This window comes from Nelumbo nucifera, chromosome 2 (assembly GCF_055504915.1).
Source record: "Nelumbo nucifera cultivar China Antique chromosome 2, China Antique-T2T, whole genome shotgun sequence".
Lineage (NCBI taxonomy): Eukaryota > Viridiplantae > Streptophyta > Magnoliopsida > Proteales > Nelumbonaceae > Nelumbo > Nelumbo nucifera.
The window spans coordinates 41888161-41894160 of NC_142650.1; positions in this window are offsets into that span (position 1 = coordinate 41888161).

The window sequence follows — 6000 nt, forward strand, 5'->3', positions numbered from 1 at the left end:
TTAGCAGTCCACTTATTTGTATCATGTGACAATATGTCGGATTTAAATTTTCTTAAAACCATCAAAACTATCATTTTTAATATTTTTTAGTCCATTTTATCTGATTGTCTTCCCTGACGACAACAAGAATTACTCGTTTTCTCCGACAACAACGGTAATCTAAACCCCTCTTTGTTATGAACTAAATAACTGAAAAAAGGGATTACAATGATGGTGGCCTAAATCCCTCTTCTCCGGCAACAACGTCGTCTTCTCCAACAACATTTTTCCATGTCGCTTCTCTGGAGGGAAACATTAGTTCTTTGGTAGAGAGGCTAGGGCATAAAGTTAATAGTGGTGCCCAGTCGCAGTAAAAATGGATTTAAACATGACTATTTTGTCTATTTCAAAATAATGCTTTTTCTTGTTTATTTAAAATTCAAAGGGTATTTTTGTCTTTTCATATGCTATCTAGCGTGTTTTAAAGCTTAGGTAATTAAAGTGAAACATGCCTCAAAGTTAGAGGTGTAAATCGGGTCGGGTTGCCTGCAGCCTGGCACGACCCGACACGATTTTGGACCGGCCTAGCACGAAGGCCCATGGGCCGTGCCAGGCTCGGCACAGAGGTCCGTGCCGTGTTGGGTCAGGGGTTCGAGGCCCATGGGTTGGCATGGCATGGCACGATAGCACGTGCGGTGCTACCCGCGGCACGGCACGAAGCATGACACAGCCCGCCCGGGAATATAGCCATTGCCCCCCCACCCCCCCCAAAGGGGCCCAACGGCTAGTTTTAGCTTTTTTTTGGGGGGGGGGGGTTTATAGAAATACCCCCCAACAGCTATAAACAACCATATTATGGGGTATTTGTGTATTTTGCTTATGAGGGGTTGAAAAAATGACATAAGTGCCCCCCAACAGCTATACTAGTTTAGGGGCATTTTGGGTAAAGTAATAAGTAACTTTACAATGACCAAAATACCCCTCCCAACAACTAAGTAACAGATAGTTTTTTGGGTATTTTGGGCAATTGAATTATGTTCAATTCCTATAAATAGCCCTATCCTCCACCATTCTCATCACACTAATTCAACAATTCTCTTAATCTCTTCTCTCTCTCATACTCATACATTCTCAATTATCTGCAACCTAAGAAATTCTGATTAACTGATTGTCTGATTCTATATTTTTCATTCTCAAGCCTCAACTTTATTGAAGTTTCAAATTTCAACAAGAAGAAGGTTTGCTCAACCAGCTCAAGTATCTCAATTCAGGAGGCTTGGATGTTAAAAGGCTTCAACCGTTGAAATCAAGTTGAGATTTTGGACCAGCAATCTGAGTAAGTCAAATTAGATTAACTTTTATCTTTTTAGAATTAAAAAAAATGGTTGGCTCTTCTGAAAACCGATTCCCAACATAGCCCGGTTTGGAAAGTTTTCAAAGTAGAGGATATTGATGAGAAGGGGAAAATGATCGTTTGCCAAAAATGTAGGAAAGACTTTAGTTATTGTAGCAAGGGTGGTACGGGTAACTTGAGCAGACATCTGCTCACACATGAGTGAGAGGAAGATGAAGGGAGTCAAAATTCATGAATCATCATTCATGACTTTCATCATCTACTTTGGGTGAAATGTCTAGTGTTGTATCATGCCTTCCCTTGTCTTGTAATCTATTTTCTGCATCTAGCCAATCCTTGAAACAGATGCACATCTCTATGCTCTCATCGTTTATGCAGCTTCTTTTGTCATCCAACACCCTGATACCTGCACTAAAACAAGACTCCGATGGAAACTGTAGACACTAGAGGGGTTTGTAGATCACGTGCTATGGTGACGAGAATCGGATAATTTTTTGAGTGTTCACTCCACCAGGATAAAATGTCAAAATTATTTGATACTTCACCTAAATTAAAAAAATTTGTTTGTAAATAAAAATTAAGTTCAGTAAATGAACTTGTAGAACTAGCAGATTTCTGCCTTCTACTTATTAAATAAAAAAGTTTTTCTATTCTACTACTAGGATCAAGGTCAGAAGTAGAAGAAGAAGATGATGAACAACTTCAGATTCATACAAACTGTACATTTCAAATAATAAATTATTAATTTCTTCTTTTTTTATTTCCTATATCAATATTCATATTTTCACAAGTAAAATATCTAAACCATCTTTCCTAATCCTAGGGTCTAATATTGTAGCTAAACAATAAAGGGGAAAAATGTTCTCTCAATATTTTTTAAATTTATTTTCCATAATTTCAACAATATATTGAAATTGTGGATTATTTCTATATTTAGCAAAACAATCACTAATTACCATTAATTGATATGGTAAATTACAACTAGTTAGATAATAAATTCTAGATAATTCATTTGTTGCATCATAAAAATGTTATAAAAAATCTCTTATACAGATAGCCATTTCCCAGTTTTCCTCAAATATCATATCATTAGGCATTTTAAATTATAAAAATTAGAAAGAATTTGTTTATGAGATATACAACTTTCTAACATAGCATAGGTAGAATTCCACCTATGCTTTACATCTAATATAAAATGTTTATATTTTAAACCATAATTTTGGCATAAATATTTAAATTATTGTTTTCTTGTCTCTGAACTTTATATATATATATATATATATATAATATAATATAATTTATAATTTTTGAAATATGATTTAAAATATATTCAAGGCATCTTGAATACATAAATTTAAGATGTGACATGCACATCTAATATGAAATAATTTACCATTTAAGCATGGTTTTAATTGAAATTTTAAAATATTTATTATAGAATCTCTATTGCTAGCATTATCAAAACTAATAAGCATGCAAAGTATTTAAAATACTTGCAGCAATAGCTGGGCCACTATGTGGCCATTCAAGCTTAGTGAAACATAAAATTCTTTTATTCAAAAGCCAATTTTCATAAATGAAATGACCGATAACACAAATATAACTAATATTAAATTTGGATGTCCAAACATCCAAAGTAATTGCAACTTTAGAATTAAGATTTGCTAACAAAGAAATTAAATTTTGTTTATATGAATAAAAAATTTTTAAAGCATCAGTTTTTATAGTATTCCTAGAAACTTTTTTATACTATGGGTTTACAGAACTATGCAACCATTTTTTTAGTTTTGGATTTTCAGCTAATATAAATGGTTGTTCTGCATATACAATATACTTAGCAAGTTTTTGTCTCATTTTTTCTTGTGAATATCTAAAAGTACCAAAACTAGTCCCTCTTCCAATCTACGTTTGGGTTGTTTTCATTTTTTCAAATTATTATAATTTTTTTAATTATATTTAATTTATTTGATATATATATATTTTAATTTTTTAACAATGTAATTTTGTATTTTCAATTTGTAACCATATTGTATTTTTTATATTTTATTAAATTATTCCATTTTTATATTTTATTCATCCAAGTACGCAATGATCCAGTCATTGTATTTGTAATTCATTAATTGTACCATTCAAATTTAAATGAAATAAAATTCCTATTTTTCTTCCAATTCGTTATTCCATCATTCTTATTTCAATTTGGTTAAGTATTTTTTTAATTTATGTATTAAATAAATTTGGTTTCTCATTTCCTAATTTTTTAAATAGTTCTCAATTCCCAAAGTTCATAGGAAAGTTCAATATTTTAGTTTTACAATTTTACTTGGAAAATAAATCAAAAATTTTAAACAAAACAAAAAAAATGAAAAAAAAAAGTGTAGCCTGGTTCGGCCCAGGACCAAGGCCCGCCCTATGGCCCAGCCCGGCCCGGCCCGTGGCGGCCCGCGGGCTAGCACAACACGGCCCACCTTTAGGGTGGGCCACCCACGGGCCGTGCTGTGTTGGCCCGACACGGCCCACTTTACACCTCTACCCAAAGTACAAGATAGTAATCTAAAATTTATCCTAGCTTCCTAAGGCAAAACACTCTTTTCCACCCCCAAATGTATTTTCATTAATTGGAGAGAGAGAGAGAGAGAAGAGCCTTCTTCCTTATTCAAGTGTGAGAAATGGAATGAGAGAATGACGACAAAAGATTTTGTCGACTTTCTTCTTTTAGGCCTTGTTCATATCTGGTAAATGACTTACTTGGGCAAATGCACTTAGCAAGTGTTTCTTGGGAAACACTTATCCGAATAAGAATACTTACCAATGTTCTTTTATTCTCAAGGTAAATGTGTACAATGACCAATTTATCCAAAAATGTGACATTATTCAAGGGACAATATTGTCCCATCACATATTGTAAATTTTTGGCATGCATGAATAAGTAATTTACCCAAGGCCGATACTTTCCTAGGTAAATTAGTGTTTGAAAATCATTATTTTCTGTGGGACCCACTAATTCCAAAAAATGAACGTCAGTTCATTTCTTCTTAGTGGGACCTATCGGCTTACTTACCCCCATTTCCCAAAAAACGAACGAGGCCTTAGAAGAAAGTTGAATGGGAGTTGTGAGTTGGGGAGTGGTGTGCAATTACTCAATTGTGCACAATTCTTGAATAGGGGTGGATTCGAGCCGAGCCGAGCCGAGCCGAATAGTACCAGGCTCGAGCTCAACTCGAGTAAAAAATTCATAAGCTCGAGCACGATTTTGAGAAAAATATTTTATAAAAAAAATTATATATAAAAATATTTTTTATTTGATATTTAAAAAATTAAGAATTATAATATTTTTATTATATATATTATTTTCTATAATTTTATTATATTATATATATAGTAAATATTAAATATATATATATTTTCGAGTCGGCTCGCGAGCCTCACGAGCCGAGCTCTAGTATGCTCGAATTCAGCTCGTTTAATAATCGAGCCAATAAATTGAGCTTGAGCTTGAGCTTGAACTCGGTTAAAACCGAGGCAAGCCGAGCTCAAATAACTCATGAAAAGCTCGTCTCGTTGCCACACCTACTCCTAAACCTCTGTTTTATTTTGGATTGAGTTGGGTGGCCCATCTAGAGCCCAAGGGTGTGCATTCGGTTGAACTGAATCGAATAGACCAAAATCAAATTAACCAAAATTTTAAGAAAAAAATCGAACCGAATCAAATTAAGGAAACACCACAGTGACCAACTGAATTCCTTATTTGGTTATTAGTTAAAACCAAATTTCATTGTGAGAAGTTGGCAAATGGCTATTTGACCTATTTCAAAAAGTGTTATCAATATCTATAAAAATACATAAACACATTTCAAGCATATCTTAGTACAAACACATAAACCTAAATCAACATAAAGGTCTCGAAATGACACCATCCTTTTCCATTTTAAAAGAATGGGGAAAGGTCTCAAAACGATGTCGTTTTTGAAATTGGTTTTTTCTGTTAATAAAAATTTCAAATCTAAGAACTGAAATCAATAACTAAAATACCTTAAAACCAAAATGAAAAAGTACCAAAACCAAACCAATGACCAAAATAATCGAACTGAAAAAAGGTAAAAATGAAATTTCAATTTGTTCAACTGAAATATGTTTACCTAGACTTATCTTGGGTGCCCTAGCTTGGATCTGATTTTCCAAAAAACTATTTAGTAGAATAACAATTGAACAATTCAAAGATATAATTTAATTGCTTGTGGATGGATCACATGACCTACAAAAAGCAATGTGGGGATTGGATATACAATTTTTAATAAACAAGGTTCGATGATTGTAACAATGGGTAGGGGATGTTTGGGTAGTGGATCAAAAGAAGTAGAAGAACATGCCTATGTTGGGATTAGAACTCTTTTTTAACAGTGTATACATCAGCAATGTAAATTGCAAAGGAAAAGACTAATAAGCAATGTCCAATGAGACAAAGCCACATTAGAATTTTTAACGTGGAAAACCTCTCCAATGTGAAGAGGAAAATCATGAGGAACCAGCCCAAAAAACTTCTACTATCAACAAGAATAATGTGGTTACAACTTACTAGAGAAAAACAAATTCAAGAGACAATAAAGTTTTTTAAATAAATAAAAAAAACATCAAACAAGATGTATATAACCAACAAAATATGAGAAAGA